This window comes from Erithacus rubecula (genome assembly GCF_903797595.1).
Source record: "Erithacus rubecula genome assembly, chromosome: 2".
Taxonomy (NCBI): domain Eukaryota; kingdom Metazoa; phylum Chordata; class Aves; order Passeriformes; family Muscicapidae; genus Erithacus; species Erithacus rubecula.
Genome location: NC_136685.1, coordinates 57786766 through 57810150, shown reverse-complemented (window position 1 = coordinate 57810150; position 23385 = coordinate 57786766). Strand labels below are relative to the sequence as shown.

The following is a 23385-nucleotide window of genomic DNA, read 5'->3' as shown; positions in this document are numbered from 1 at the left end:
TCATTCTTAGTGTACCATTATTATTTTTAAATGAATTATGTATATAACACCTTTAGTGTACAGACTACTCTGCATGTGAATAATAAAATACAGTCTTTGCTCAGAAGAGCTGACAGTGTAAGGGATTGATCCAGTAAACACTTATTCATGGGTGATTTGCTTAGCCTACTGTTGTGAGTAATCTGTTGATCTGGCCCCAAACTAATTAGATAACTTGATGAAAAAAACAATAGGACATGCTAGGTAGTGCAGGAGGGAAGGGATGAAACACAACAGTACATAAAGGCCTAGGAAGAGAGAGGATAAACACAGGCTAGTTTGGATTTGATTCACATCTCTGCGACAGCATCTCCATGGAAATGCTGTAAAGGGTGGAGCATGGGCCTTTGAATGAAGTGTCAGGTGTCCTCCAAGCTTTAAATTTTGTTGTGTGTTCAGCCTGCCCTCATGTGGGGCAATAGCCTTGTCTTGACCTAATTATTTTTTTATGATCCATCTCTGCAGTCAGTTCCAGAGGAGTCTTCTCAATTTTTTCAAGAGTTGGTGAGATTGAGTATACACACACAGGTCTGAAGAACTTGGGCTGGGCTGAGTTAAACCATTGCTGGTGATTGGCAATGGATGGCATGGATGCTCAGTGGCTCAGTTCTTGAGAATGAGTTTAATGGGCAAGAATCCTTGCCCATGGGGAACAGAACTGCAGCAGCCAGGTGTGTATATGACTGTTATGCAAACAAAGATTTATCATGGGATAATACTACTTTGAAGTTGTGAACTGGGCTCTTTATCTCATGCAGAAGCAAAATATGCAGTGCCAGTCTGCCAGAACACTGGTCTTGTGTCCTTTCCAGGGATTCTTGTGGGGCAGGGGGGTCAAGAACTAAATTTGAGTTGTGAGATTTCATGAGTTGTTACAAATGAGTTTAGAGAACTTTATCAGGATTGAAGCCTGGAAAATCACTGTTTGAGTGTGGTTAATTCCTGTTGTTCAATCTGTAGTTTGTACCTAAAGGTCCTGTCTGTACTGCTGTAAGTGATGCCTGGACATGCAGAGACCTTGTTTGCATAGGTTCCACATTTAAAAGCTGCAGTAAGGTATGAAGACCTTGGCAGAAAGAAATCAAACCCAAACCCATGCATTTTTGTCTGGGAGATGATCCATGGTAGTTTATCAGTGGAGCTGGGGCAGTGAAGGGAAGTACCTGTGGCTGGCTTTGGAAGGCCCTGGCTGATGGAACTGGGAACATCTGCTTACAAGCATCCTTTGAAGCACTTTCCTGGAACCTGGCTTCTGTTTGCATTTTCTGTGAGATCTAAGCTAAAGGATCTTGACAAGAAAAGTCCACTTATAATTATGGACAAAATTATTGTCTCAAATGATTATCCAAGATGCTGATTTCACCAATTGGTGTTGTTTGCAGCATGGAATGGGTCACAGGTGGCTCAGAAATAATAATGTGGTGTTTATGCAGCTGACCACTGCGCTGGAAAAGGGATAGATGTATTTCACTAACTTGGTCCCAGATGGAAAGCTTTTCTTTAATGCAGAAGCAGATCAATTCTATTCTTACTCTAATGTAGAAGCAAGTGGGAAAGAAGCAAAATATGGGAAAACATCAAGGTGTTATGCAAAATAAAATATTGATTGTAAAAATCCCAAAGCAAAACTTGCTTGCTGTCTTAATTTTTCTCTCATGTCTAGTTACATAAAAATATTTCTTCCTGCTCTTACATCAAATTAAACTAAAACTTTCCACTACAGAAAACCATTTTGTTTTCTTTAATTTTTTTTTTAGCAGGAAATATATATCTCTCAAAATCTGCAGGGATAAAAGTTTAATTATGTCTTAGTTGCTTGCTGTGATTTTGAAATCAGTGCTTTAGTCTGAATAAGCACTTGGTGGGTTATAAAACGACATGATGAATATTTCTATTTCTCATGTTAAAATCTAGGTTTTTAAGGTAATTGACAAAATGGAGTTGACATTGGATTAACAGTTTTGACCTGAAGCTGATATCAAGAAGGGTTTTTTTAAAAAAATGTATGAACAAAATTTTTTTACAAAGGACCATACTGTGGGAAAAAATATACCTGCAGCAGTAAGGATTCATCCACTCATGTTTTGCATGACAATCAAGCTGCAGATAAAGATATGTGTATAAGCTAAAACCCACACATGGAGTTTTATTTTGGTAGAATTTTATGAAGAGTAGATTGTTAGACTGAATAGAAATAAACTATAAAAAAGTGTTACAGAAATGAAAGCTTAGACACAGATCATGTGAATAGGTCAGTCCTAAGAACAGTAGTCTTGGCTCCATCATGAAAATGAAGGTCAGTGCTGAAATGCTGGGGAGTTTCTGGGCCATGCCAGGTGAGGGACAGAGTGCAGGGACAGCTCTGAGGAGAGATAGTGTCACTGCTAATGGGTGGTGGCTGGGCAGATAAAATGAGGTCTGGTGCAGGTGATGTGGGTACAAATTGGCTGGGGAGTCTTGCTGTTTGGCATGGAGCTAACTGATGGCAGGTCTATCACTAGAAATGTTCTTGTTTTGTGGCCTCCTGGCTGGGGCCAATATGGTCTGTTGTTCACAGTGTATGTGTTTGTGTTTCTGCCATGTCACATGAGAGTATTGTTCCATAGTGTACTCAGATCCTGCAGAGTGCTTCCACTCCTAATGCCAAATCTGCAGAAAACTAATTAACAAGTCTTTCTCTGAATGTGAATGTTTTAAAAGATGCTTCTGGGCTTGTGAATAGGCCACTTATATTGCCTTCCTTCATCAGGGAGACAGAAATAGGAATGAGTGTGTTCAGAAAGGTTTCTTTTTACTCTGAGAGATGGCATTTCCATGTCACAAATCAGACAAACTTTTTCCCTGTGAGTTTCCAGCCCTCTTTCAGCCCTGGATGTAACTAAAATTGTACTTTAAAGATGGAAATAATCTCTAAGACTCCATAATCTGAAAACCAGAGTCTGTAGGAATGAAATTAGAACCACTGCCCAGAAAGGATCAGCTGTACCACACTCTGCAAGTCTTGTCCCAGCCCCAGATAAAAACTGGAGAAATGCAGGGCTCTGCATGGCTGGCACAGCTCTTTGGTTCGTCTCTGATTATTCATCACAGTAGCTGATGCTTACTGTGTCTCTTCCTATGATATGGGGTGTCTCAGAGAGATTGGGAATGCAAAGATTGAAGGCTGGGACTTGCTTTTGACCAGAAAGCTTTTAGAGTTAAGCTTCCTGCTGGGCAATCCTGATATATGAAGAATCAATTGTGCTAACTGCTTTAGGGAAAAATATCTAATCACTGCCTCAAAATATTTCCCTCTTGGCTGTGTTAGAGCCTTTCTTGTAAAAACTGAGGGGTGAAACAGGAGGGTGAGCAAGATAGTAGCCCTCCAGAAAACATATTGAAGAGTTGTTTGCTGTTTGTGGTAAATGCTGTAAAATTTTTCTCAGATCTCTGTAACTCGCTCGTCTATAACACAAACAAATTCAAATCCATCTCTACTAAGTGGAAACCAGTTTTTCTGTAATGTCCTGTGTGTCTGATCTTCAGTTTATTTATATGAACAGATTTCTTGCATTTTCTGTTTTGATCTTTAAGGTTCACTGACAGCCACTTACCTAATGAGTGTGTTTGAACCATGTAGCACAACATTCCTGGTGGGCTGATCCTTATGGTAGCAGTCAGCATGGTATGTGTGTTTCCATCCTACTCCCTCAGAGAAAGTAATGGATGGCAAAGGGAAAGTCCCAAATATCCTTTTATTAAAGCATTTTTATTTAGATACTGTTTTAAAATATTGTTTTACAAGAACAGCTTTGGGTTTTTTTGTTTTGTTTTATTTTGTTTTGTTTTGGGGGTTTTTTGGGTTTTTTTTAAGGGGTTTGATGAAGATATGATAGCAAAGAAATGAGCAGAAGTAAGGAAGAGTGCTGTGGGAACCCAGGGCCACTTGACTGCTAGAGTAGAAACATAGATTTGGCTCATCCACCGGCACAAAGTGACTTCAGTCAAGTAATGGTGATTTGCACCAGCTGGTGATTTCTTATTTCCTGGTAGCCCTTTGTTTTCAATTCTGCATTTACATATTTGGCTTTTGTGTGTTTACTGAACATGGCAGGATGTGTAAACTGGGCAAAGAAGTAGAGAAATCACTTGATAAAGGTCATGGGAGGGGGCATCACAGGGTGACAGAGCAGTTTTCATCTCTGCTAGCATTTTCTCACAGAATACTCTTGCAGTTCTTTCCCTTCCTTGCTGATGTCTCTAGCTGAGCTGTAGGTTTATAATGTCTATTTGAGGGCTGATTAAGTGCTAGCAACAGGAAGTTTTGTGTGCTTGTGGAGTTTGAATGGATCTTGGGATTTTGTACAGGATTACTATAACAGCCATAAAGAAGAAATATCATAAAGAATATATTCAGAACAGTTCACATATCAGTCTATAAAATACAATTCTTTTTTACCCATCAATTTCTCTAGCTGCTGTTAGAAAAGTCTTAAAGTGGAAGAAAACTTCATTCAGTGACCAGTGGGTTATAGCTGGATTTCTTTCTCATCTGATATTTCAGTGCCAACATAATAATATTTATTGCTAACAATTTCTTATTGACTCCTCTTACTTCATCTCCTCTGTGTATGTTTTTCTGGCCTGCTATATGGTCATCTTTCTAACACACTGCAGACATATTGAAGGTTCAAATAATCTTTTGAGCTCAGTGATTATGTTATGATCCTAGAAATGGATACAGTGAGAATATAGAAATAGATGTAAAAATGTGAAAGTAAAGGCAAAGATAAAAAGAAAAGCAGAGACATTTTCACATTGAGGAATATAGTTTCTGGTGTATATTTAGTAGTTTGATTTGAGCATGGTTTGCTTGAACACAGGATTTTTTTCAACCTGATTACTCTTAATCAGTGCTGAAATAAGTAGGATAAACTGCTTTCCCTTGGGGTGGTGAGTATGGTGGTGTTTAAAGAAATTTTAATAAGGATGAAATTCAGCCCTCAATGGATGCATAGATAAGTGGTGAGGTATACTAAATGTTAATCTGTTCTACCCTTCCAATGAGGTCAGGTTAACTTGAATTCATGTGCTTCTCACAGAAAGTTTGGGCTAAATGGTGTACCCTGACCTACCCTGTTTTGGTGTGCCTTGGGCCAAATGATTCCTGTGGTTTATAATCAGTTTAAATTCAGATAGCTGCATCTTGCTTTTAAGAAAAAAATTAGCTTGCAATTCTTGCTTTTTTTCTTTTATAAATCTCAAAATAGGAAAAAAAAATCAGAGAAAATCTGAGTTTGAGGAAAGTTTTGTACGGCTTTAGTTAAAAATTCATAGCACATAGAACTACCAAGGTAAATCAAGAATGCTCTATCCAGGACAATTTTTTGTGACTAAAACCAGTAGGAAAAACATGCTTTCATAACTGAAACAGCAATTAAGTGATAGTGAAAGAAGTCAGAGTTTACATTTGAATTCTGGTAACCAAGTATCAAAAGGATAGGTCTTATTGTTGTTGATAAAAATTAAACAAAAAATATATCTTCTTTTCAAATTCCTAGAAGTCAATTATGTGATTTCTTACAATCATGTCAGGTACTGTTACAGAAAGCTGAGCTCTTGTGACTGTTCCAGACCTGTTTGATGTTACTGGGCAGCCTGCCAAAGGCTCCTTTTTGTATGCCAAGATGGTAATTATTGACACTTCATAGGGAAAGGGTTTCAAGGAACTCACATCAATATTTCTTCCACAGTCAGAAACTGGAAGTGCTGCTATAGTAAAGAAATCTTGAAATCCTTGGGGATTATATTCCTGGACTGAATGAATACTAGGGAGTACTAAGGAAGTTAACCTCAGGCAGACAAAACAGAGCCAGTGTGCAGAAGTCTGGAGTGGAACTTGGGCAGAACTATTTGAAGACAATAAATCTGGTGAGCAGTGGGAGTGGCTGAGAAAACCTTGTACGTGCAGCATGCTGTCTTTCAGGTTTGAGGGTATATTATAAATCAAAACTAACACTCAGGAAGGGACTGAGAGACTTGACTTTACAACTCAGGAGTAAGTCACAGAGCTCAGGGGGAAGAAGCACCACACACTAGGCAAGTTAAAGCCATCAGTTTCTGTGCTTTCAGGGTTTTATACCACATTTATATGTGGAATTTGACTGCTTGTCTCGGGTTTTCCTCACAATCTCAGGAGTCAGATTAATTTGGTTTAGTAAGTGAGGTTTCCAGAGTGAAGGAGGGTTATCTCACCAAGTGAGCAGATTTTAGACCAGAATGTGAAGGTTATGGTCATTCTGATCCTTTCTAGGTGTGAATTCTATCACTGGCAATAGCTGTTATGCTGGGCTCCTCTCCTGCTCGTGTGAAATGGGTGTGCTTCCCTACTGTGCCTGACAGCTCCACAGAGGGCTGCAGAAGTTTATATAGGTTGCCATTAAGGGTTCATACTTGGCCAGCTCTTAGCCACAGTGATTCTTCAGATTGTTCATTCTGGAGAAGGCTTCAGGGATAGAACACAGCACCCTCCAGTATCTAAAATGGCCTACCACAGAGCTGAAAAGGGGCTCTTTGCAAGGACATATTGTGATAGGACAAGGGGTGATGGCTTTATACTGAAAGACAGCAGGTTTAGCTTAGGTGTTAGAAATAACTTTTCTCTATAGGAATGGTGAGGAACAAGTTGCCCAGAGAAGCTGTGGCATTGGAAATGTATAAGACCAGTTTGGATGGGGCTTTGAGCAATCTGGTCCAGGGCTAGATGTCTCTGCCCATGGCAGAGGATTTGTAATGAGATGATCTTTAAGGTTCCTCCCAACTCAAATCATTCTGTACTTCTCTGATTTCTCTCCTACACTGTTATTTGAATGCTTTAGATACTTGCATATGGTTATCACATCCTGCCTCCTGCTCACTGCTTTGTCAAACTCCATATGCTTAAGAAGATGCTTAACTCATGTTAATCATTCCCTACATATCCCAATGTGTGTCACTTGTAATGCTAGTAATTCCATAAAAAGCAGAAATTATGAAGTTTGAATTTCTGCTGATATGTGTACTTGGGTCTGATGATTTCTATTTAAAATGAAACTCTTATTTCAGTCTCTTCCTTGGTTAGAAGATCTTTGTTAAGTTGCTTGAAAATACCAAAGACACTCAAGAATTTTCAAATTTAAAGCTGCACAGAAAAAGTTACTGAGGAGTGGAAACAAACTGATTGACAGACAGGAGGAAGAGATAAAGTAAGATGTGTAGGTCTTATTTGTTCAAGAAAGTCTTGGAAAAGTTAGAAGGAAAAGTTTATATAGTAACTGTTACATTTATATGATAGATGCTATATTCCCTGTATCTGTGCTAAACATCTTCATTGCAGTGCTAACCCAAGTAGCCAAGCTAAAGCTATACCATTTCAGGACATTTTAGCTCAAACCTCAGCCCAAGGAGTAAGAAAACTTTGACATAAATGATTAACAGCTTCATGTTTTAAGGGAAGCTCTAAGTGATGATGATTTAGCTGGAAAGCACACCCTTACCCGTGGTGGCTCAGGAAGTGACTGCCATGCAGCTCAGAGGCCTGTGCAGTGTGATGCCAAGGGTCAGGCAGGGACAGGGACCCTTTCAGCACCCCAGCCAAGCCATCTCCTGCTTTTGCAGCTGTATGCCAGCAGCTCTGGTCATGTGCTGTCAGCAGGAGTGTTTGTATTAGCACAGGATAGTCAGGTCTTTGCTGCTTTATGAGCTGGAAGGTCAGCTACACTTGAGCTTCCATCTACCATCGCTTGCCCTCCATTAAGTCAGCTGCCTGGAGCTTAAAGAACAGTTTAGTCAGTGATAGAAACTTATGGGAGTCTGCTCAGGGGCAACACTCAAGCTATACCTCAAACCAATTCGACAATCCCCATTAGACAGCAGGGTTTTCTTGAGGAAGATACCTGATGCCAAGAATGTGTCCGTGCAGTCCAGAATAGCTCTTTATGGTGCTGTAGCAGGAGGCTGAAAAATTCACAGAACTAGCTCAGAGATGTCTGTGATGGGGACAAACTCTTTGATTGAAAGGGCCCATGCATTTTGTTATTGGGGAGTAACAAATGAGTGCACAGTGATCATTCTTTTAATACTAAGAGTGGCTATATTACTGTAGTTTAAAAACTTGCTCACCAGCTCTGTGAAAAACTCTAACAAAGAAGTAGACTTTATTAGGAGGAGAGAAAAGTGGTGATGCTGTCCCTAAAGAAATAATAGGGTGTTTAAAGTCCTTGGCAGCAGCCTAACTAAGCTGCTGGACTTGGCACCAAACCAGGGAAGGGTTGGCACCCAGTCTGGTGAAGGGGAGGAACTATTTCAGAAAGTGCTTTCTGCTCAGCTCTCAGCCTGCCCTGGCCTGTTTGCTTGTGCTGCAGCAGGGTCTCAGCTTTGCCCTGCATTCCTGCAAGTTCCAGGGGACAGGAGACCACCTCCCAGACTAGGAGTTTTGGTGTGCTAGGCACTGGGTTCTTGTACAAGCCTTGGCCATGCTGCCCCCAAAGATGGCATGACATCTTTTGTTGTACCTCATTCTATACCTCCTTCTCCCTCCTGTTTTTTCTTGTTTCCTGGTTTTCCAAACAGAGACCAGGAAAACATTTCTGCTCCTAAGTCTTTCCTAGACTTCTGGCTTTGCACTGAGTTTAGTGAGAAATTCATAGCCTAAGAAAGAGATAGATACCTAAGTATTTGGTTTGGAACTTCATGTTTGTGAGTTGCTACCAAACACAGTAAAATCTAGTGGAGTTTCATGCTGTACATTACATTGCCATGCTGTTCTAGTTAAAGTAATTAAAAGTGTTTGTGCATTAAACAACAAAACAAATGCAAAAAAAAAAGGTGCTAATCAGCTGTGTTTCAAAAAAATGCAGACAGAAAAATGATGTTGTCTAAATGGTTTGGAATAGTCAGGCCTATTCTATTACAAGTCTATGCCAGCAGGATATAACAGAGGTAAAGATTTAAGGCAATTTTGACACCTTAAAGCAGAACTGTTAGCACTGCACAGACTTTCAAATCCAAAGAGGATTCAGCCTGCTCACTTACTGCCTTCCACATCTTCAAAGGACCATGGCTCTTTTTTAATCTTTCGGCTTTGCTGTGAAGCCATAGGAAGTTATTGACTTTACAGGCAGTTTTAGTACACAATCAAGCAAGAAAAACTGCTGGTGTACTTTGAGGCTGAGTTCAAATCTTCGTCTCTTTATGTCACTCCCCTCTCTGTGCTGAGGCAGAATTTAAAAGTGGGGAACAGATGGTGAGCTGTTATACAATGTTTTGTTTTTTGACCCTCTTGTTGAGCCAAGATTCTCTGAAGACTTTCAGGGATGCTTTGGCTACCTCACACATTTTCCAAATGTAGTTGGAAGAAGCTTTCCACAAGAATATTGCCTGATTATAATTCGATACAGTTTGAACTCTGGGTCTGAGCTCTGACACTGCTCTTCTTGGAACAGCTCTGGGGTGAGTGAAGACTGGAGGTCTGCCAGGGAGTGTGTTTGCTCACTGGTCAGTGTCTCAATGAAGTGCTGCCTACTTTCCTTTCAGGCCAAGTGTAAGAGTACTTGAATTTCTCTTTGTTTAATGCCAGAAGGTGCTATTAGAACTGATGCTTAAATCACCAACCTCCTGGAAAAACTGGAAGAGGAACTGAGACCTTGTGTTTGAATGGGTTTTCCCTGGACTCTGGGACCACAGACTTCTCCTCAGTTTCTCTGCCTACCAACAAACAGATAGAAGGTGAAAAGGAATAGAAAGCCAAGAATCCAGAAAGGCAACTGCTGGGACTGTGGCCCCAGTTGGCTATTCCTGGAGGCCCTTTTGCCCACAGTGGGCCCTGACTTGAGGCTGTCCTTCACCATGTCCAGTGTGAGGGAAGGAGGACTTTGTGTTCATCCTCATGTTTGCATCTGTATGAAACAAGCTCTTACCAATACCCCTTCCTCAGAAATCCTGAATATTAGCAAACACTTTGGGCTAATGTTGGTTTTAAAATAATGTAACATAAGTATGATGAAAATACTCAAAAATTCCAAGCTAAACTATACAAAGATCAGGAATTCAGTTTTGCACCCTGATCCTGACTGTACTTCAGCAATGCAGGAAATCACTTTTCCTGTGTCCTGCAGCTTCTAGGGTCACACTGGACAAACTTTCCTCCCAAGACTACTCATTGCATTATTTTTTTTTAACTGTACGAGATACCCAGAGGAAGGAGCTCAACTGGATATTTTTTCTCATTATTTTATTTATTTTCTTTTTGTCTTAGTACCTGAAAGGTTCCTTGAAGAACATTTTGAAAACCTTCTATACTATATTGATAGAACTGATGCCCTTTAGCAGGAACTTTTGATGAAATCTAAATAATAAATACACAGAAGTACATTAGCATAAAATAAAGACATGAGGTCCTAAAAATATACCAGTGATGACAAGTAGTCACTTGTTTTAGATGTCCCCATTTTGGGATATCTAACTGGAAACATTTAGAATTGTCTTGATTATACAGATGAGCTAGGTGCTCTTGTAAAATTGATATAGTGAAAGGTTTTAGAAAGGAAATATTCTTAAACCCCTCAATATTTTGAAATTCTTGAACTATAGATTTAAGTAATTTATGGATTACATATAGAATAACTGAAAAGTAAGGGTTCTGTTTTATCTAGGTCTTATTTAGCATCTGTCTTTTCTATTTAGAAGTCAGGGCAAGCAGCATTAATTAAGTTTCCAAATATTTCTAAATTTGGAACTTGTTGAAAATAATATGAATGAAAAACTAAAGGCCTGTCTAAGCATGTTCAAGGGATAAAAGTGTTAGTATCTACCTGAACTTTACTTAATGTTGGAGAAAAGTCCTTGTGAAATCAAAAATAGTCTAATAAAAAGAAAACACTTCAGAAGCACAGATACTTACAGAATCTACTGATGATTGCTGAAGTTTCATGGGCTGAAATTATACTCTGTCCTCTATAAAAAAGAAAAAAAGCCTTAACACTGCAACAAGAAGATAGATTTTTTTTTTTTTTTTTTTTTTTTTTTTTTTTTTTTTTTTTTTTGGTATTGGGAGACCTGGCACTGAAAGAGGAAGTTTCAGAGAAGAAAGTTTAATACACAGCTGAGTTGGGCTAAAGGATTTGCTGTCATCTCAAAGACATTTGGAATCTTACTGTTTTGGATTCTCTGACATGCCATGAGAAAGTCAGAGAAAGAGGTTCTATTAGACCTTTTATTTTCTCTCTCTTGTAATTTTTCACATTGAATGTGTGAGCTTCAAAGGATAGAATTTGAGGACTATTTCAATGAGAACAGAATAGTGCTCAGCTTTACAAAGTTAAAGAGATTGCATTTAGTGAGCTACAAATTAAAGAGTTTTCCATATGAGATAATAAACAAAAATATTGTTTTAAATGCCACCAGGACAGATGCAGGCTCAGTTGGAAAGAGGTAGGAAGCTGTATAGCTGTGGTTTTGTTGCATATTGAGGACAGGGAGCACACATGAAAGCTGTGGAACATTGCTAAATAGAGACAAGAGTAGAGTTTCATTGGTGCCCCATAAAATGCTTATTTGCTTACTTGTATTTTTATAGATTTTTGCAGACCAGGATATGCTTTCTTTCAGCTTAATGATCCTCTGCATCACATCTTTAAATATGTAGGATTTCTGGATTGTAAAAAAAATTAAATAATTTCCCCTCTTCATTGAAAGCAGCAGAAGCTAAGAGAGTAATACAATACCCTCATGTTTGGGTTTCTGATAATTCACCTTAGAATGTCAGAACTTTATCAGGCTTTGCTATCCTGAAGAAAGAGCACCAGCTGTGGGCTTCTGCCCTCTTTCACTGTTAGCCTTGCATCCTAGTGCTTTCCTCACTTGCACCCATGCCACTTCCTCCTGTACCACTCAAGCTGTGGTGACCTGGTAAAATTTTGCATTTATTGCTAGAATTCTAGTTTCTGTCTTTTACTTTTTAGCAAGAGACCTGGGGAGAATTAATTTAGTTCAGCTGAGGCGTTAGCAGCCTCCTCTCTGACAGCCATTACACTATCATGACCTGTCCTGCACCTCTAACACTGATCTATTCATAGTTCTCATATCAGCATGCTGGGCAGGTTTTTATGCTAAATCATCTTTCTTCACTGGTCCCTACTTATACTGCAGCAAATAAAAAGGCTTAGATTAGTGCAACGGGCAAAGGGATCTCTTTATGTCCTGCCGTCTCAATGTGATTTTCTGAGTGAATTAAATGGATGGACTAGCAAGGCTGGCCCTGCGACAGACACACGCTGTGGGCAAGTATCCCACAGAGGGAACCTTACCCAGCCAGACTGTTTGGTGTTTTGTGATATTGCCTGAGTGAGGTCAGCAAAGTAACTTCCACTGGGGATGGTGAGCGGTGTTTGAACAGGAGGTGCCAGAGGTTAATGATCACTGAAGCCAGCAGCCATCCGAGAGCAGCCTGGCCACAACTCCTGGTGCAGGGGATGGCAGAGCCTTGGTGGGGCAGGGGTGTGCTAATCCCCTGTGGTCTGTGCCAGCAGAGATGCTCCGGGCGCAGGTAGGGAACAGCCGGACAGTGCCGCCTCCAGCGGCTCACCAGGATGAGCTCAGCAACAGATGGACATGGGCAGACGGAGCAACACAGGAAACACAGAAAATATTAGTCAGCATTGTAGGCAGTGACCTCAGCACAACAGAGGTCTAACTGCTGTCAAGTCTTCTGTAGGCAGCCCAAAAATGGAGGGCTTTAAAGGTAATGCTGGAGGAAAAGAAAGAATTGTTTCGTAGAAATTTACAGACCGTGGATCCTGAGCATCTGGGAGAGTGAAAGACAAAAGATAAATGTGTTTGGAGATTAATTGTAAGAATCTTTCAAGCTGCCCAGTGGAAGATTTTATGGGTGGGAGCCTTTTAAGAGGCTTACTCTTGGTCCAGGGTATGAGTAGATTGTAGAAGGTCTGGAGATAATCTGAGAAGAAACTTCTAAAAATTAAAGAGATGACCTTTAAAACATCAGTCTGGATAGATATGGGTGAAGAAAATGCTATATGTGAGGGCTAAAGAAAAAAAAGAGTTTTTGGAAATGCTGAAAGAAAAGTGAAAGGAAGACATTATAGGACTTAATGGTGAAAAAACAAGGAGGACTGTTGTGTGCACAGATGGAAGGTATCACCCGAGCAGCCCAGTGTTTCTTCTGGCACAGATAGTTCAGACCACAAACCTGCTCTGTTGTTTAAATGAGAGGGGAAAGCACACAGGATATAACTATGTAAAACCCAGCAAGAGTTAATGTCCTGTCTGAATAAAAGAGAAGAAGATCTCAGAGAAATGTCACAGCTGACAATTTTCCTCATGGGCTAAAAAAGAAATGGAAGTCTCAGAAAAGTGGGTGACAATGAATTTCTGAAGCACTGGTGAATGATGTTGAAAGATGCCTGAAAATGATAGAGAACAAGACCAGAGCTTGGGGAATCTTAAGCAAAGAGGGTAGACTGATGTAGGCGTAGAAACATAGAGGAATAGAAGCAAAAATAATTCATTGGCAGTCCCATTCAAAGGAGGAAGAGTGGAAAAGAGGAGCAGCTAGAAATGGAATCAGATAAGATCTCCACAAGGAGTGAAGTAGGAGAGGCTGTTGGCAAAGCAGTGTTAGACTTGGAGAAATCCTTGTTTGTGAGAGTCATATTCTAGACAGACTGAAATTTGGAAGATGAAGAGGTGCACTCCAGGTACAGCAGTGGCTGGAGGTGGTGAGAGAGAAGAGCAACAGATGCAAGATGAGGGATGGCAGAATGGCAAAAAATGATAGCAGGGATGGTGTGTGAGAGTGGGGGGTGAGGGTGGGGAAGCACAGCGGATGGGTGTGTGGGCAGGCAATTAAACCAGTGCAACTTCTGATTCAATTTCAGTTTGGATTCTGTGGCAACAGAAACCATTCTGGTTTGACACTGTTTTGAGCTTGATAACATTTCAAAATACTTGTGTAGGCTCAGTTCCTAGTTAAGAAATAAAATATTCAAATTGATTTATTGCTAGTTGTGGTTCAGCTTCCTGGAGGTAAAAATTGATGTGATACTCCAAAAAGAGGGTGTTAGAGAAGGGTGGTGATAATATAAATGGGGAAATGTAGGCAATAGAGGGAGAGGGATAAAAATGGAAAGGAGAGGAGGAAGAGACTGAGATGACATCCTTGGGTGGTAGCAAATAGATTGGGCTAAAAAAGAAAGAAGACAAAAAAAGCCTTTTAAAAAATGCTGTGAAGATTTAAGGTAAATAATGTTCGGGAAAAATCCCATTCACAAAGAATGTAAGGGATGTATGCACCTTTTATGCAGCCAAGTAAAATGCAAAACAATGGAGCTGAAAATCAAGTCTGAGGAAAAAAGAAAAGCAGCTCCTGGAAGAATTGTTAAATAGAAGAGCACAGAAAAGCAAATGTCATAATAGATAAAGTCACAAAGGTAAAAGTGACAGAGTTGCTAGTTCAAGCAAGCACAGGCTCTTATTTTTACATATTTTATAATTTAATATAACCTAATGATGTCTCAAACTCAAAACAATTCAGGTAATTCAAAGCTAAGCCTTTGAAGGCTGTAGGAATACAGTATATACATACATTCTCCAAAGCATTCATTTGGCAGGGAGCCTGGAAAATCCTGGTGTTTTGTGAATGCTCACATGTAGCAGTGTGCTGCCAAAATTTCAGCAAGATGGTCTGACACAAATTTGCCATTGAACTGATGCACACCTAGTTGGCAGACAGGACTGGTTGGAAAAGAGAAATTATTTTCAACGGAGGATTCTGAGAAAGAAACCCCTCAAATCCAACACCTTTTACTCAAATTTTCTCGCAATTTAAACAAGAAAACAAACAGAACCTTGAACCAAGAATTAAAGTGCTTGGGGATTTTGAGAAATTAATTTTATGTTCCCAGTTTTTATGAATGTTGCTGTGAGTGGTGTTTCCCTGGTACTCCTGAAACGTGATAAAGAAAGGGCCTGATACCTTAAATCTGAAACCCAGATGAGCTTTTGGTATTTCACACTTTTGACTTATTTCTATTACTTTTATTTACTGCCTTGAAAATTTTTATTTAAAAGTTTGAATATTCAACTAATTATGGCCACTGTTAAGTTTTGCAAGTCCTGTGTTTCAGATGAAGGGTAGGGGGTAGATGACAAAACAGGAAAGGGTTTTATGGGGTTTGAGAGATGCTGTCTCATGGAGAGAGGGCAGGACAGCTTGTGAAGGGGCTGCTGTAAATTATTTTTAATTGTTGTTCTAGAGGGCTTAGTCACCTTGTTATCAAATGCCCAAAATATCAGAATATTGTAAGATATTTTGAGCCAACAGCTATGTTTGATATGTCAGAAATCTTCATTAGACAAGACAGATGTAGATATGTATTAGATAAAAACTTTATTCATGGTTGATTTGACTGGGCTACCATAGTGGAATGAATGGAGGCACCAATGCCTGTGAGGTTGGCTCCAAAGGCAGAGGAGAGAGCTGGGGACATCTCTCTCTGGTAAATATGAGGTGGGGAGGTAGTAAGCTGGAGGCTGGAGTATCACCTCTGAATGATAATGTAAATACTTTGAGGAGACTGTCGAGCTTAGTGGATTCAAGACTGGAAAGCTATTCATATTTTCATACTATAAATAATGTAGATTATTTAACAACACCTTAATACTGATGTTGGTAGCATACTGGTAAGCATTACTTAGCAAGTCAATGAGAACAATGTCAGACAAAGAGGTAGAAATCTTTCATCGTGGATATGCACTAATATTTTGCTATCACTGTTGAGGGCTCTTTCTAGCCTCTAGAAGGCAAGTTATTTTCCATGCTGATTTCCTCAGGATTGGTGTCAAGTATTGTTATTGTCTTGTATCTCTGCATATACTTATGCAAGTAGATGTGTTAATACAGAATTACATTGTGTTGTTTAAAAATGTATAGAGATGCTATCTGGTCCAGCTGCTGTGTGGGCCAGTTACTGTTGTATGACTTTATTTATGTAATTCTGGGACATACATGCTTTTAGAATTTGCTTCTAATAACATTTGAGAATGAAAAGATTTAGCTGTCTAGAAATGGAATAGGATGGCATTCCTTGGATAGGAACTAAGTGTTGAAATTTGGAAATGCTCATTTTCTATGTTGATGTTCTGTTCTAAGACCTTGAAAGATCCCCCAGAATATCTGTGTTATTATTTTGATAGTATTGTCTTAAATTTAATTATAATGTGATCAGCCTTTGCCTTTTAAGATATTTGACTAGACTACCATATTAAGAGAAATTAATTATTAATTATTAAGAGAAATACTGAATTCCTCTATAGTCCAAGCAAGTATTTTTGGGATTGTATGTACATGTTACAGAACTGTTATACAAAGCTGCTTGTGGGTGCATCCATCCTCACAGTCTATGTCTTCTTGGAGGCCAAAGGGTAACAGCTGAAAGAGGAATCAAGGGACCTGGGTCCTGATTACTACAGAACTATTGAGCAGGGCCAAATCATTTTATCTGTTCCCTTTCCAGTTGCTGCCACCCTGTTCAGCTGGACTGTAAATTGAGGCAATTCTCTCCTATCATGTTGTTCTATATCACAAAATCCTAGTCTCAGGTAGGGCCTCTGGCACTCTCACATTCCATATAATTAAATGTACCTCATGCTTTAAAATTGTTTCCAATTGAATTTTGTGTTCAAAAATTATTATTTTTTTTAATTCAGGCTGTATGTGGGATAATAATTACTTACAATTATACTTACTATATTCTACTATTCCTCCAGAAGACAAAAGGTTATGTTGGTCTCACAGAGCTCATTTAGCTGTTTTATGTTAGCTTTTTGTGAGAATTTTAAAGAAAATGGAATGTAAATAAGGTAGGAGATTTTGGTATGAGATCAGCTGTGCTACATGGGCAGGGGTGCAAGTGAAACTCCAGTGATACCCATTACAGATGAGCTACGGTGGCAGCCTGAGATAAACCAAAGACTCTGCACTTTGGCTAAGGTGCTCATTGTGTTAGTAGTTCTTTTGAGACCTGAAGGCCTGAAAATACCCAGTCATTGCAACATGTCCTGTGCAAGGCAGCATTTGGAAGAATAGGATTGACTGCTGTGAAGAGGGTCACAGTCCTACACAAACACAGGTGAGAAGGGCTGGGCAGCAAGTAAAGTGCAAAATTTTTCACCCACAGATCATAGAAGGGAGCCAGTTATGTTGTGCCACTGTCTACCTACAGGTAGATGAAATTTTCCATATTTGAATTCTACTGAGTGAATTAGAACTTTTTTTTTCAGTTTTATAGAGGTATTTTCCTTATTTTAACAATGAAATGTAAATTACTCCCAGTGGAAGGTGACTCCAACTCTACTAGGCACCTTTTGTCTAAAGCTGTTATAGTAGGGCCTCTTGTTTTTGAAAAACAAACAAATGTAGCTTATATTGTGAAAGTTAAAATGTTTTCTCCAGCCAGTTAATGAACAAAGTGCTGATTCAATGGGTCTGCTGAAGATGATTAGGGAAGAATATGTGGATCTCATTAAACCTCTAGAAGACAATTGAATCAGAACTGAAACTGATGGAATAGGCTTGAAGTTCAGGTTTTCTGAAGGAGGACATTCAGAATCAAACAGAGACAATAAAGAACTGACGTGTTTATTACCCACTGTTCCTCTCATGGCATACATGATCAATGGGAGGTCATGAATGTTACCAACCTTCAGATGAGGAGCCATTGAGGAAGGCTTCCCCTGTGGATGCTTTGACTATATGAAACCAAAAGCCAGCATTGTTTTCTTCCCTGTTAATATGAACTGGATTCTTGTGGAAAAGAGAGTCCAGAGAGGAGCAGGATACACCTCTGTGATTCTCACATTTCACGGGCACAACATAATGGAGAAAATAGAAAGGGTTGCAGACCAGTGCAGACACAAGACAGATCTAATCCTGTACAGTGGTATGTATCTGAGAATCTGCTAGAAATTGGTGAACAGAAATAAGAAACTGATTTTCATTCAACTACAAATAGTAACATCTATAGCCTCATTGCATAGCCCGGCTGGTTTTAGAGTCTTTAGTCTCGTCTGGTTTGGGTGTGGAGGTGGGAAGAGAAAGAGAAAAGAAAAAATTCCCACCTGTCTAGAGTCTGTGGAAACTTTGGAAATGCCTGAGCAGACAAGCATGTTGTCCTGAGATATTGCTGGGTGTGCAATAGCTAATGAAAACTTTACCTCACGGCTTTAAAAATCTACAGATGTCATTGTTTCCAATCCAAACATCTATAGGAAAGACTTGCAAAACTGTCAATGTCTCATTCAGTTAACAGACAGAAGAAAAGTGTCTTATTCTGAGCTAACATCCTCAACCCCTTTGTATTTCTCCTCATTTCAAGCACGTCACCCAGTGATGAGAGGGTATCTTATATCTGAATAAAAGAATTGCAGAAGAGAGCTTTGGAAAGCAATGAACTCAGACATACTCAAGGTGTTCAGACAACATTGGCTCTTCTTTCTCCATCTTTTACATTTCAGACTAGTAGGAATACCTGCATTTTCTAAATGTATGGGGGTTTTAGATAGAGATGGGAGGGGGAGACAACAATGGTAGCAGACCTGTGGCATGTCAGAGTGAAAAATTTCAGTGGTTTTGGAACATTTTTTTATCTCTTAAGAAAATATTCTCTCTACAAATTGCATGGATTTTTAATAGAGGCCCAATTCTTACACTGTTCTTTTTATTTGTGCTTGAGGAGTATTCCCTTTAGTGTGATTAAGGAATAATTGGATTAATTTTGTATTGTGGTAAATGGCATAGCATCCTTTTCATGGAGTTTCTGGTTCTGCAATTACATTTCTGCAGCACTGTCTAGCAGTCATGAAAGATTAGCTGTGTTTTCTTCTTCTGCCACGCAGTTCTCTAATCTGTCTGGACCAAAAATAGATCAAGAGGTTCAGCTTTGTAGATTGTATCAAATACTTCTGTGTGTTGCTTTGTGACTATTGGGTCATTCTTGGATACATAGGGTTGACATATACCTCTCTAAGAATTATTGCTGGAAATATGTACTGTGCACTGTCACAGGGGTGTTCTCTTTCTTCCTTTTAAGTTCAAATTTCATAATTAGAACAAGATGAACAATAGCATCCTCTCACCGAAGAATAAAGATGTGCTCGACTCCTTTTCTACTGCCTTTGAAAGATGAATAAATGGGTATTTTCTGCAGCCTTGCTTAATCTTCTGTTCCTCTTCACACCTTGCTCCATTTCTGAGTATTTCAATAGGGATGCATGAACAGCTTAGATAAGAGTCAATTCCAGAAAGAACTTCAAAAGAAAAAGGATGAGGCTAGGCAGCCTGGAGAATTCCTTTGGAAAACAAAATGCAGGTATATTTGAGAACGTATTGGTAGTGATCTTTGTGTTGTTATTATTTTACTTTTTCTGTGTATGCACCTTCCTTCCTTGCTTCCCTCTTTTGCCCCTTTTCCTTTCCCCTTCCTTTCCCTTTCTTTCTTTCCCACCAGGAGGGTGTATGATACTTTAAGATCATGCATCTGTGACAAAAGAAGCTGTTTCCCCTCTATCTCAGGTCTATGCATGTTCAGAAGAGTACAAACCTGCACATTACTTACACAGGTGTTTCCATTTGGGGGCATGGGGGATTTATCAGAGTGGCTCTTGTTGCTGTTAATGGGATTTGTTCAGCTAAAGTCTTGTGCAACCCAAACCTTTTCAAAAGAGAGACTTTCTTCAGAAGTACAGATAGACCTGGTTAAAGATTCTTTTTATGAGATATAAGTCAAGATCTTAGAGCATATCTAACAATTAAAGATTGTGAACACCTTCTCACCAGTTGAAAGTCTTGCTCTCACCATTATAGCCATATTTCCATTTGGCTAATTACTTCCTGCTGTGTAAAATTCTTTCTATAATTTTACTTAAAGGTATTTTTTTATGCTTGTCTAAAATGACTATGCAATGTTATTGCATGATTTTTAAAGCTGAGCTCCTCACTTATCTAATATTTGCCAAGTAAATGCTTTTATGAAAATCATCATCACCCATCAAGTGATTTACTCCATGAACAGTATTTGCAGAGCTATGCAGCTGGTTGATTACTACAAAAAGAAAAATTACTCTAATAAATTACTGGAGTAAAAAGGTAAAAATTAATTAAGATAATGTATATGTTGGATAATATTTGTCCAGCTGTTGTTCAAAGACTATCGACTTTCATTTTAGTGGGCTTACATACTGGTAAAGCAATTCTTCTATAAATAGTTTTGAGTTTGTCCTGTAATCTGCCATGCTTTGTTGAAAAATGCTGTATAAATGATCATTATTATGATTGTAAATCAAACCCTATTTTAATAAGAAGTAAAATATAATGGCATTTGAACAAGTAGGGCAGTGGGGCTGTAGATGAATTGAGTGTCATGTAGTCTGATGTGTGCACTTTGAGATAAAGTCTAAGTTGTTCAGAGTCTGAGAATAATGTCTGGCTTCTCGATGCAATTGTTTGCTTGTTCTTTTTGTAAAGACGCTAAATTTCTCCAAAAGTGGTGATGGTGCAAATCCAAATCATTACAAGAAATTTGTCAAGTCCAGTAGACAATATTTCCAACCATCACATATCTCAAGACTTGTGAGTTGTTTTGTTGCATTGGCCACAGTATAAATTAGATTACAAGGCTTTTGTTCATTCTGTCCTAAAACATGCTATATGACTTGTTTTATCATCATGAAATAGTGTAGTAATAGAGAAAGATTTTGCTCTGAGTCTTCAGAAGTTTCTACCAAAATTTCTACTGCTGAGTAGAAATTAAAATGTAACTGGACATTCTTTTATGTAAATTCAAGCATACTACTATTTTTCATTTTTAAAAAATCAAAATACTCAGCACCTTCAGGGCTCATAGCCCCTAATAAAAAAAACCTCAGACATATAAGCTGAAATATTTTAAAATTGTTGAAATATTCTGAGTTTGTTTAACACAGAGACAAGTGTTTCCTATTCAGTGATCTCTTCCTTCAGTCTTTTGAAAGAGAGAAGAGAAACATTTAGAAAAGCGTTTTCTAATTTAAATGGACAAAGGCAAAAAAAAAAAAAAAAGTAGAGGTGAAAGTAAAAAGAACTAGTGGAGGAGTTAAAAAAAAAGTAATTGCACACACAATTTTCAAGTATTTTTATTTTCTTAGAAACTTGTTTGAAACAATTGACCTGAAATAATAGTGAGGTGATTAAATTGAGAGATGCTGCAGATATTAATGTCTGTTTGCATTAAAGGGGAGTGATTCAGAGCCCTTAAAAATATGTGGGTAATCAGAAGAGGAATGACTGAATTTCAGGGTTGATAAATGCAAGCTAGTACACATTTAAAATTCTCACAGGCAGTGTTGGATTCACGAACATCACTTGGATAAAAGGGCAGGGAATCATGGTAGACAGCCCCTTGAAACATCTGCTTAGTGTGATGTGATATCTGGAAATGCAAATAAAACATTAGAGCAATGCAGAGAAATGTAAAAACTTTGTGTGTCAGTGGCATGTTCCCAGCCAGGTTACTGCATTCATTTATTGTCATTCCATGTGAGAAAGGAAACAGAAGAAGCTTAGACACATGAAATGTGGGCAAAGCTAATTTATAAAACACTAAGAAATTAACAGAAAAGATGAAAATACAAAATAGTTTTAAAGAAACACAATCTCTCTAAAACTATACCTTGTGGAGAGACTTTTGGAATGAAGTGGGTGTTAAAAGTAAGCAAATATCTGATCAGCTGGCTGATGGCAGTGGTTGCAAACTGGGGCATCTGAATGAATGAATGCTTTGCCAAGTGGAGTATAAGGATGGTTACCAGTCCTTTGGTATTGATAAAACCTTTTTTTTTTCTTTTAAAAGCAAAACAAAAGCAACAAATAATAAATATCTGCTGCAAACATAATTCTCTTGTTGTTTGTTTTGTGTTTTACAGGAGATGGTTCTCCTAAAACACTGCAGTGTTCACCTTGCTGAAGGCTGGGGCAAAACCATGGCAAGATGTTCTCCTTCAGACTGATGAAACTTGATGAAGAACATTTTCCCTAAATCTCCCACTATCCCTCATCCCTTATGTGAAGATGTCAGAAAAATTAGATGCTGAAATATCTTTTTATGAAAATAGAGGATTGTTAGAGTGAATGTTTTGTTTCCTTCCACTTATCCTTGGACTTGATCCCACTTCATCTGACTGCAGTTATGTGTTTGCAGATGACTGAAATAGGAATAAATTCTGTCTGTTGAATAAAACTTTTCCATAAATTTGGAATTTTCTAAGACAGAACTTCACAGAATTATGTGAGTAAACTTAATTCCAAATCAGTGAACTCAATCAGCCTGTTGTTTGCCTCTTTTTCTTCTGATAGTAAAGGGCTGAATATTTCTATGGGCTATTTATTTTGTATTTGGTAACTAATTTTCTTTCTGTGTGGAAATAACAGTAATGGTTTGTGTGTTTATTCAGCTCATGGCTAACATACTTACCTTAGCATCACCAACCTTTTATAGGGATGACAATATCTTCTCAATTGAAATGTTAATTCATGTTTGGTGCCAGGTACTAATATGCAATAGACTTGATATGCAGAATTTTCTGCCTGGAGTTGCCCTTGCTCTGAGGGCCTGACGTAGCAACACTCCTGAGAGTATTTCAGAATTCCCAGCATGAAATATGAAACTTCTACACTTGAATGAGGTCTTCCAAAGAGTCAAATCTGTTGATACAAAAGCTTATCTCCCCAAAGCTAGGGCATGTATTGAAACACAGTACAGCAATATTCAAACATAATAGCAGCAATATTCAAAATTTATCAGGAATATTCAGTTAGAGAGTAAAGGCTATTTGAAAGGTTTATTTGGAAATTATTTTTCTCTTTCTCTCAGTCTTAAACATCCAAATCCATCACAGCCTGGTGAAGGACATTAAATAAGGTAGCTCAATTCTAAACAGAACAGGTGTGAAAAGAATGGGAAGAACCAGGATGTGAGATTTTTTGTTTGTTTGGGACTTTTGGTTTTTGAGGTATTTTGGATTTAGAGATTTGTTTGGAATTTTTTTGTCAGTGATGTGTGTTGCTTGTTTGTTTTGATTGGTTTTTTGCTTTCTTGGGTTTTCTACCCTCCATTTTGGGCATATATTTGTCAAGAGAGAATGAGATTACAGAATAAAAAGATAGAATGCTGGTGCACCAGCAATTCTAATATTGAGCAGTTCTCAAAAGTAGGTCTCTGATAGATGATATCTTTTTATACACTCTGATTTTCTATGGCACAACTACAGAATCGTGTC

General features: G+C 38.6%; 1 long non-coding RNA gene across 1 annotated transcript in view; it reads left to right on the top strand.

Annotated features, from left to right (window-relative positions):
* Positions 1 to 22165, top strand: part of LOC306798652 — a 34869-nt gene extending 12704 nt beyond the window's left edge. The window contains exon 3 of the long non-coding RNA XR_013773428.1: positions 22033 to 22165. This is a non-coding gene — a long non-coding RNA (uncharacterized lncRNA). The remainder of the gene's footprint in view (positions 1 to 22032) is intronic.
* The last annotated feature ends 1220 nt before the right edge of the window (positions 22166 to 23385 follow it).